We start from the raw sequence: 11,684 nt of genomic DNA on the forward strand, positions 1-11,684 counted from the left end.
ACAACTGACAGTTTGTGTACAATATTTCAGTTCACCTTTACTTTCTGTTTGTAAAAACTTTGTTTCAAACTCTGATCATCAGACTTCTTCTGTTAGAATGATCCTTAAACATCATCCGTAGAAAACACAATGCATGATGGTATATATTGTTTGGTTAGTGACCGTCGGTTGTACACTACCTTTCACAATGCATTGTGGGATACAATGAGCCCACTACAGAACGGTACAATCATTATATAGTGAGCAGAGAATGATTTTGGACAACTCATGACACAAGTAAAACTTCAAAGGACTTCCACAATGAGCTGGCTTAATAACCAAATACATTTTCTCATCGAAGGCCCCAAAAACAACATGGAAAATAATGAAGTTATTTTGTCATTAAGATGAAGTAAAGTGATCTAATCTTGACCAAAGTCATAAAGACCCTCACAAGGATGAAAGAGCTTCACTGCCAACAAACCCAAATATCTACTGAGGCACCGTCTGCCCAGACGTCTGTGGACACTTTCACAGAAGAATCAAACACTTCAAGGTGCCAACACCGCAGAAAAAAACCTCTCAAAAGTTGGAGAAAATTGGACACTTAGTCTGTCAGCTCTCATTCAACACACATTCACTGTCCCAAAACACACACACACATTCACACACACACACACACACACACACACACACACACACACACACACACACACACACACACACACACACACACACACACACACACACACACACACACACACACACACACACAACTGAAACATACACCAGCAGCTCATCCAGAGCAGAGCCAGGGCTAAATGAGGCCAGTGGAATTAAAATGTTTAGAGGCGACGACTGAAAGGCCTGTTTGTTCATGTGAGAGAATCCCAGCAGTGGTGCTTTCTCCAGAGAAAAGACTGACATGAAAAATGAGCAATGGGGACAACGCGCCAATTGCTGTCTGGCTCTGAAGTGGAAAAACATGGCCGATGAAAATGTGTGTGTGTGAGTGTGTGTGTGTGTGTGTGTGTGTGTGTGTGTGTGTGTGTGTGAGGGGGTGGAGATGTAATTGAAAGCATCAAATAGTCAAATAAAAAGTAAGGGAATAAAAACACCTTAAAAATCTGTAGCTACTCAAGTTGTTACCAAACTTGAGTTTTAACACTGAACCAGATGAATCCTTTATGTAGTAAAAACAATTTAAACCAACTAACAATTATTATCAATTAGAGATACGTATAATGTTTATTAATTAGTTCCAAGGACAGAAACTAAGCAGACCATGAATCTGTTAGATTCACATTAAACCCACAGGATTCTGTTCAGTTGTAACACCTGTGTGCTACAAATGAAGTTGACTATACAAAAGACTGTGTTCCTCCTGATTCATCATTCAGGTAAAGGTGAAATAAAGAGAAACTGAAATAAATAAAAAGAAACTGACTGACGTGATACGATACATGTTTGTCTACAATAATTCATTATTACATAAAGCAGAAATTGGATCTGCAATGACACGGTCACACATTATGAGTCCAGCAACACTAACTGTGTAATTCTAAACTGAAAAGTTTATCTTACAAGCAAACAACTGATAAGTACGGTGGATGAGTTGTGATTTTCAATTAATTATTAAATATTCAATGCAGAGTTAATCTGACCGCCATCTTGTCCTGAGCAGATAGTTCCGTGCAGCTAGTGGTAAATAATGCTTTGCTTTTGCCACAATGGGGCAGTATTGTAAATAAAAAAATGTTTGCCAACTGCCAAGAAGAAGGAGAAGGAGAAGAATAAGGTAAATAAAGTCTATAGGTAAAACATGTGTGGTGCACAGGTGTGGTGGTGCTGTGAGATCAGATGCTTCTGTACAGACAAACAGGAGAAACAAGCAAAACCAAAGACGATGACATACATCTAAAAGTTATTTGTGGAACGTTGAACTGTTTCAAAAAATGAATCTAATTGGAAATGTTTCAGAGTGTTTGTGCCAGTGTGTGCGTGTGTGTGTGAATGTGTGTGTATGCGTGCATGCACTCGTGTCCATTCCAAATAACATTAACTTTAATTAGTTTGACCAATATATTGGCTGCCTATGAGCATATATATATCTTATTTGTGACTCTTGTTTAATACAACACAACACAGGAAAAAAAGATGGTTGTCGTAATTCGCAGTGCTGACATCATCAGTTGCTTCACAACAAGTGTAGTTAAAAATAAATGGGTTCATTTTAGGCTTCATGAACAACTCATCCAAAACGCTTACGGGTTTATGCTGCACTTCCTCGGGTACTCAGAAACTACCAGAGAGAGTTTGTCGAGAAAATCCAAGAAAAGACACATTTCTGGACTCATGACTCCTTCGTAGGACAGGAAGGAATTCACAGTTTGCAAGAGTTATCTTTCTTTTCAGAGAATTTACTGAAATGTCTGCACTACACTGCCTGAACACCCGAGAGACAGGTATCCTGCAGCGTTAATAAATGCACAAAAACAGAGAGGAGGGTAGAAATAAAGAGACAGACAGAGAAATCCAAAGACAGACCGACGTCATAGTCAGAGTCGCAGACGCTGTTATTTTAGCCAGTAGCGATCCTGAAGCCAGAGCTTTTGAAGAGCAGTCCAATAAAAAGAGATTTTATCCAGATGGAGTCTACTGCTGCGGAGACGGCCGTGCACTCCTCATCACAATTAGCACGGAGGGAAACATTCACGACCACAATGTCCTATTAAACAGACATAATTACATTAACATGGAACTTCCCAGAATTCCCCTGCCTGCACACACACATGAAAAATACATTGGTTTTAACCACAAACAATAATATAGATGAACTGTAACTTTAGTAGGGAGAAGACGGAGTAAGCTACTGTCCCACTGGATGATTATGATTCATCCACTGAAAGAATGGCAACAGTTTTACTGGCCAATACTATAATGCACCTCAGTCTGCATCGATAGATATCCAAGACATAATTGCAGAATTTAGCGAACTACTTTATTTTTGCAAACTACAGTGTGTACAATTCTCCTAATAGTCGACAGAACAAAAATTGGCAACTACTAAATAATTGTTAGTTTCCAGTCAAAATGCCAAAAACAATCTTTTATTTCACCTTAGAAATTGTGAAATCTGAATAGAGACACAGCTGTAATGTCTCATGTGCTTTCATGTGCTAATGATAATGTAACTTCTACTGTTTGCATGAAGACAACATGAGAAGAAAATTGTGAATCTTGGTTCTAAATATAGAAAAAAGATTCTCATTTGACCTGAATCGTTCAGACCAACTTGACTCAGTCTTTTAACAGTGTTGTGATCCTGCGACTTTAAGCAGTTTTTTCAAAAATAAAAGCCTCCTCCATCTGTCTGTCGTCATCAGGGAACAGAGAACCTCAATGCAATACCGCCCCAAAGGAAACCAGTCAATAAATAACACGTCCATGTGTCCCATTATGCTTTGCCCACGCACGTGTCCCTAACAGATTTTTAATTAGTCCCATCATACTTCATCTGAGGACGGTTAGAAAGACGAAAGTGGGACTCATTAGTTTTTATGAGGATATTAATAAACTGCTAAATGTGGGTTAAGTAACTCAACAAGTCAACAAGAACTAATTGATTCCAGGTGGTAAAGAATCAGCACTGCACAGAATGAAGACAGAGGCCACAAACTACAAACTGTATTTGTAACGTAAAAATTTACAAACAACTAATTTGCATTCAGACATGCACACCAGATAATCTCCTGAAACTATATCCGGAGGGGTCGTGTGTGAGAATGCAAATGAGGGATTGGCTTGAGCGGTGGAGGATTTTCCTTCAGCCCCAGCGTTTGATCTCATCCTTTTATTTCACATGGGTGAACAGAAAAAACCCTTACAAACATAATTATATTCTGAATCATTTTCAGCAGCCTGGAAACACATGTTGACTCCCAGCACCATCTGCTTTTATCTCTCAGCAGGATGAATGTAACACAAAGAGCCTTTATCATCTAACTGAGGAAGATGTTAAACACTCAGCTGTGAAAGGAGACCTGAAGGCAAATGACTCACGGTCACTAAAATAATCAAGGGCTCGATTGTGAACCCCTGATATTTAATATCTAAACTGGTTCAGATTCAACGTGAATCACTTCAGAGCTAACGGTAAATTGTCCTTCGGTTTCTCTCTGGGAGAGGGAAAAAGCGCTGGGATAACAACTCCAGTAGTCATCAGAGAACAGAGAACAACTATCCAGCACCACCGCAAACTGGAACCCAGTCAGCCAATAATACTCTCCATATGTCTCATACTGGTTTAGTCCAAACCGTCATGTCTCGGTTGACAGTTTAATCAGCGCTGGTTTCTTTGAGTCCAGTACCAACAGAGACCATCATCAAGACACCAACACTGCCAACAGCGCACAGATCCAAGACAGCAGAAAGATCGGATCAGAGGGTACAAAAGAACTGGTTTTATTCACCAGGATCTCAGTTTTTACACATCCTAACTTGAGCATGTGTTTGTAGCAACTCCACCAAGTCCATGTGTTTTTAGATACTTCCCAGGCTGTTGATCAATGTCATTAAATAACTCATTCATAAAACTACAATTGCATCTCGCCAAGGCCCAACAGTCCCCTTAAATTAAAACAAGCCTCATTAAGTTGCTCAGCTACACATTAGTGTCGGTTACAGGTTTCTAGCGCTACTTGCTACCATTCAGTGGTTGATTAATTTTTAATTCACTCTGTTGATCAACAATTCCAGGTAGGAGTTGGTAAATCTGTGTGATGGGAGATTTTATGTTTGTTGATGTATATTTCTTGACTTAGTAAACAATCCAAACACTTTCACCTTTGCATCAGCGTCTTTGAATTCCCTCTATGGACCTAGCTGCAGACCTCCACAGCACATGGAAGACGCCATTTATTCATCATGTCTTACCTCCGTCGTGCATCTGCCCCACATGAGAACCAGAAAACATTTATTTACATTTGACATTATTATATATTTGATTGTTCTTACCATTTCCACAGAACAAAAGAGTAGTTTGGGTTCATTGAAAGTTCTGTGCTTACATGAACGTACCACAACTTTCGTCAAGGACAATCTAATAAGTACAAGAGAAGTGTGAGAGCCTGTTTATCCAGCTAAACTCAACTCAAACACTTCAGGGGACGCTCATAAACACAGAGGTGGTAAAAGATGTTTACGTGCATTTACCCTACAACCCATCCATGAAGTTTGATAGATGCTGATACCAATGACAGTTTATTCCAACTTATTCTGGCCTCCTTTATATCACAAAGGAACGGTGTCATTTTCCAAATCTTAATTTCCATTTCATTTGAAGTTCAGTATTACAGACCTGGCAACCCGTCCCCAGTGGAACTTAGTGGGAGTCCCTTCTTCTGGGGTTCTGAGTTTGAGTAAAGAGCTGATAGTAAACCTCAAGCTGGGATAAGAACTAACAGGCTTGGGGAACTGTGAACAGGATCTTTACAGTAAACAGTAAAGTCCGTTATTATCCGGTTCAACTGCTTCGGACATTTGTGTTTGCACATACAGCTCCTTCAGGTCATGTCTTGAATGGTTTACAGTTGCACTGCATGTGTGAAAGCAGCCTCTGTCTGGGTAACAACCGGCAGCTTCACTTATTTGTACAGAAAGGGCGCAGACAAAGGTGTGGCGATCCACCATGACGTCACCAATTTGTTTGTGAACTGTCGTTTTAAGTTTTACATTTTGTCCGGCGCCATCTTGGTTTTTGATACCATAAGTAACCATATAAGGAGAAGTGGGGGGGTGGAGCCTGACTGAGAGCTTGAGGACACTGCACGCCCACCTGCACCTCATTGGAAGGTACTAACTGTCAATCACACAGTATCCTCAGCCAGAGGCTTGTAATTTGACTCTAAACGGGACCATAACTTACAATATGAACGTCGTGGTGTATTGAAGAAGACTTTTGCATTGGCTTCACTTTTCAGAGTCTACATTCAGTCTTACTTAGTCATACTTGAGCTGTGCTTCTCGCTCGGGGGGGCAGGAATGCTGACTGTCTTCAACAGAAACTAGTCTGTCCGAAAAAAACTACGAGATTTATTTCTTGGAGCTTTTTTTGGATTTGAAATATAAAAAGGTTAAATTGCTTAACAGGTCTGGCGATTAAAAAGTGTGTGTGTGAACACTTTGAAAGAGCAACAGCCAATGAGGACACTTCCTGGTGTTATCTCAAACTCAAACTCAACTCAGTCCCCCGCCTTCAGGGATGTTGAGCTGGACTATGCCCAGTTCAGCCAAAAGACAAGAGAACAACAGAGCTCAGTCTCTACCCTCAGACTCCAGGGCCTCCCTGTTTAAAAAGAGTAATCACTTTGACACAAAATATTTTTGGACTGAGGAATGTAGGAAAAACTAAAACACAATTCAACTCCAAATGTGGATTTTCTTCAAAATTCAACCACATTCTAGCCTGAGGAAGCTGATACATCTATAGTATTGGGGAGATAACTGAAAGCGCGCTTCAGTCCAGGCCTGAATGTTCAATTCCTGCACCTACTGTAGTTTCATTCTAACAGCAGTTTATCAGCCGTCCTACACAGAACAATTGTAGCATGACAGATTCATATGTGCAGCAGCATCCCGCATATATCCGGTCTTCCTCCCTAACCCCACATCTGCTCTGCATCTGGCTCTGTCAACAGAAACATCCTGAAGACACAGCAGTTTCTAGTAGATGCTCGACGGTACTTTTCAACACAGCATTACAGTGAAACAACACAGCAACTAAACAGGTCATCAAAGCAATGAGTTGTATAACATGATCCTTAATTTTGCTTCCAGAATACATTTGACTGGAACAAAAAAGCTGCATTCAAACTGAACAGTTCTTTAGCTTGTAAAATGACTATAAAATGGTAATGACTATAATGTTAGGTGGAAATGGGCCTGAAGTTACAGGCAATGGAACATTATTTGTGTTTAAGGAGAAGGAAAAATGTCAAAAATACTACAAAAGAAAGTCCATTTTCCTTGGAAACTAAATAATTGCCAACAAATTCAGTGTTAATAAAGATATTATGTGGAAAAGATATTTTAAATGTCAGTAAAAATAATACCCTGCGCTCAGGGGAAAGTGTTACAGATATAATAAGTCTATTGTTATTAAAACCAAAGTGGTGGTCTCCTTGTGGAGGCTCCATTTGTTCTGTTTTAACCATCAGGTCGTCCTCAGATCCTCTGGGACTGAATTCCACGGCTGGAGGCCAGTATGTGAACCTAGACTCAGCATAAGGAAAATGACTCAAACCTACAGTAAATAGGGAGACAGAATACTTCTCCTGCACATAGGTATACTTATAAATGGAAAAAGATAGACCTTCAGTAACACAGACCTGGAAACTAATTTAATTTAACATTGTAAAAGAGGAAACTCGACTGTGGGAACAACTCATGCATCTTACCAACCATAACCCCAACCCTATCTTACTGCACTGTCCCAGCAAATTACCTGTAGTAGTATTTAGATGTCAGTATTTGAGGAAGTTGAGGTGGATGGAAAGACGATAGCTGTGTCCCCATTAAGGGGCCACCTCCTTTGGGGGACGCGGAGCATGCAAGTGAAGGACAAACCCAAATGAGACGTCTGGTCTACGGAGGATTTCGCATTCGTTTCACCACCTTGTTCTGCTCTTACTTTGGCATTGTTAGCTACTTTAAGCAGCGGCACTTATTACAGCCCAGACACCCGGATAGGCAGCTCGTTAGCTTCGTCCCCAGCATGCAATGAATCCTGGGAAAGGTTAGCCCATAAAGGACCCTTCGTTACTCAGGAATGGAAGGACACATTCATCTGCCACATTTGAAGGAGCCCTCGAAATGGGACATCGCTGTGACGCAGTTGTTTCCTGTATTAAAATGGCCGTTTCTTTTACTATAACTGACGATATAGGATCATCTAAACTTAACCATTTTTGTACCTGAATCTAACCAATATTATAACTATATATAAAATGGTTTTACTGTTTAAAATGTTCAGTGATTAAGGGCAACTCTTACAAGACATGCTGAAATACAATCTCTTCTTTTAGCTTTGATTTGGTCATCACCAAAACAAATCTGGCTATTCCTCTTTCTGCACCAGCTATTCTTTAACTTTGCCTGGTGCTGGGCAGGTGGTTAACACTGGATGTATCAGAGCTTGATGTCTAGAAACAGCTGCCTTGCTGCTTTTACTGCAAACATGGTTTATGAGAGAATGAACCATTCAGTACATGTGAGCTGTTAGAGGCTAACAAGCTGTGTGATCATTATCTTCAGGTCCGATTCCTCTCCTAGCTTCACATGGAGCCTAATAAGTTAACTTAAAGTAGTAGTTCGACATGCATTACATAGAAAGTTTCTGAGCTTAAATAAAAAGACGCACTGTGGGGCCCAAACCTGCTGGCGGCACCCCAGAGCTGACGGGTGGCTCCGTCACGACCAAAACACAGAGCCCTCAGTGGTGGGCTAATGCATCATGTCAGTTGTCAGCCAGACCCATGCAGACCAACTCAGTTTGATGCCAAAGCAGGTGGTCGGCTGCGTTGAAAGCTTTGCAGTCAAATGGGAGTCTGTGTGTGGAGGAAATTCCCCACGTTGTTTGGTCTAGGCCGGCTTCAGTCTGCTTCTACATATCGCCCGTTTACACCTGTCACCCTGAAACCAAGCTCACGTTAACCACAGCAATATATACAATTTTATGTTTTACATAATCTGCTGTTTTATTCTCTATCGGCAGTCAGTATATTCTTTATTTGTTTCTTTCTACTGAAATGATACATATATATAACACTCACAAAAAAAAGACATCAAGTGAGGTGAAGGTATTGTGGTTAATTTTACAGTATTAACACAATAGATTGCTAGAAATTATCATGCAAGCAAATATAAAAAAAGGTTTATATTGTTAGTTATTTGATCAATTTGATAAATTCCCCAGCCTTATCTCGACGCAGGGCAAACACGTTTACTAAAAGTCATGGATCAAAGCTCTCAATGCATTTTAAGACGTCTAGGTTTAGATTTTTCATCTTTTCAATCTCGAAATGTTTGCTGGGTTGTTGTGCTCATTTATACATTCGCCATCTCATCTACATTTAGAACTTTTCTTTTGCTTCTCAGCCTTTCCTGATCAAATTGCAGCATATACGTGAACAAAATGAAGACAAAATGCCTTCAATGTATTGTCCCTGAGCTGCAGTTCCAAGTTTTTAAAAAGATTCACTCGTGTTCACAAACACACATGCAGCAAGTCAACATGACACATGTAATTTGTGTTTAGTGTGTTGTTGTGGGTGTCTTTCACCATTGGTTCCCCCATTTTATTGTGCTGAGGAATACCAGTGAAACCACCCCGACAGCTCAAATCTGGTATAGAAAATTTGTGACAGTAAAAACATTCTCCAGTTGCTGGCCCTTTTCCCAGAGTTGTAAAAGTTTAAAGGTGTTCATAATTGCTAACACACCTGTAACAGTCCGGGCTCAGGTTCCTTGGATGTTTATATCTGGGCCCCCTTCTTTTTCCTCTCCTCTTGAAGGCTGAAATAGTCACATGTTTTCTATTTAACTGGTTTGCTGTGAAACCTCAGTCTTTGCTCTTTCACTCAGCTTGTTTATGCAGAAAAAGTGTCTCTTGTCCTTTCACGATGTCTAGGGACAACGGCAGAAACAGCAAATTCTCAAGAAGTGCTCTGGGGAAGCCCAACATCCCACTGATTTGACAAGCAAGGTTGAAATCAACCTGAAAACAGCTGGACTTGAGCAGCTGTTGAAGGCACTGAGTGAACACAGTCCCTTCGATTTTATTCTAAGAATCTCTTGGCCTTTCTGTTTTGGAAACTTCTCCCATGCTTTGCCATTTCCAGTAATCCTGTTTTTGATTCATTTCTGGCGGGTTTTTCTTGTTTATTATATTAACTGTTATTTATTCATTTGTTATTGCCTGCACAGCACTTCATAACCCTTTGAAAAGCAGGGTTGTAGAGGTCTGATACGCATTAAACCATAGAGAGTCACTGATTAAAAGAGATGAACAGCCGAGATATGACTTTTCCAAAATGTTCTCACAATATCTTCACGGGATCATTGTTGTGATTGAAGTTCATTCAGATCACTGAGAACCTGTTCAACTTCTTCCACCATCTTTAGAAGCATTTTCATTCTGCTCATTCAATTTTAAGAAGTAGCTGATCTATATGACTCTACCTGTTTTTTACATGTGAACTTCGAACAATGTCTGGACCCAATTCTCGAGACTCTGCCCTTTCACACGTGCAAAACACACAACCGGATTCTGACTGCGTGACACGTGTTCACACCTAGAGGAAATATTTGGTTTTGGCTTGGAATAGTGTGCACGGGGCCGGAGTGACATTAACACCTAATATTACAACCAAATTACTCACGTTGGCTAAATCAAAACCACTGAACCTCATTAGTCTCATGAGGTGGTTATGGGATGTGATGAGGATGCCGCCTGGACACGTTTTTCTGGAGATTTTCTAGCCACGTGTTACAGGGAGACTACAGGGTAGAGCCATAATATGCAGGAGACACTATATGACCCATCTGTTCTGGGAACAACCGCGGGGAGCTGCACAATCAAGCTGAGGAAGGGGCATCTGACCGCTTGTCAACTCCAAAGTCCATTCCACTGTTAAAAAATCGATGCAAAGACAGGACAAACCTTAACACAGTTGTTTGCTTATCTGCTAGGTGACAGTATATAAGGCAATCAAATGAATTATACCCATCAGAAAACAACTGAAAGGAAGTCCGAAATTCTGAAAGATGAGAAGCAGCTGACCTTGAGAACAACATTCGTATTCAAGACACTTCAGCATCAGGAAGGAAGCAGCAGACTCTGGAGGGACAGTCCTGTCTTCAGTCTCACAGATTCCTCAGTTGGTTAAGACAAAGCAATGTATGTGAGAAACCCAAATTAAGGCTGTACACACAACACAACACTTTAAAACCAACAGGACACGCATTAAAGCTTAATGTACGGAGAAACACATGCCTACAATTAAGCAAGCGTTTATAGCCTTACAACTATGAGGGGAATGAGGGCACACTTAATCTAAACCTGTCCACTTTACTTCATGCTTACAACCACAGTTTAAATCTACTTCCTGGATATTACACATGTAATTTAACATCCAGATGCGTGACAAATCAAAGTCAAAACCATCACAGGGTGTTAGTAACTATTGTTTATCTCAACAGTAGTTTCCCAGACCTTAAGAATCCAGAACACTGCACTGAAGCTGTTGTAGAGATTCCCTCATAAGGTGTTTTGATGCATAATTAGTTATTCAACACGTCAATACAAAAGAAATTACCGAGAGATATCCAAAAGGACCCCTAAGATTGAATGAACTGAGTTAGATCCAATCTCTGGCAGAGGGTGAGTCATCGATGGTTGATAGATGGGCAGTAGGTCATCAAGCCGAGTGACGGGTCCTCAGAGAGGGAAGGTGTTCTACATATTTGCTGCCCGTCACAGGTACGTGCAAAACTAGTAGCCAGTCAGATTTACCTTTAGCCTCATCGTACCCTCAGGTTTTGGCTTTTAACGTTATTGCGATTAAAAGGCTGAAACACCAGATGACCCCAAGGTACAATTGAAGATTATCAATTTTATTTTGATATAATTTCAGGCAGATGGCCGC

The 11,684-nt window shown here is 40.5% G+C and overlaps 1 protein-coding gene across 3 annotated transcripts in view; it reads right to left on the reverse strand.

Annotated features, from left to right (window-relative positions):
• The window catches only part of LOC118104545 (centromere protein P), a 72,754-nt gene that overhangs the window by 41,339 nt on the left and 19,731 nt on the right, over positions 1-11,684 (reverse strand). The window lies entirely within an intron of this gene.

The sequence above is a fragment of the Hippoglossus stenolepis genome, chromosome 3 (assembly GCF_022539355.2).
Source record: "Hippoglossus stenolepis isolate QCI-W04-F060 chromosome 3, HSTE1.2, whole genome shotgun sequence".
NCBI classification, from domain to species: domain Eukaryota; kingdom Metazoa; phylum Chordata; class Actinopteri; order Pleuronectiformes; family Pleuronectidae; genus Hippoglossus; species Hippoglossus stenolepis.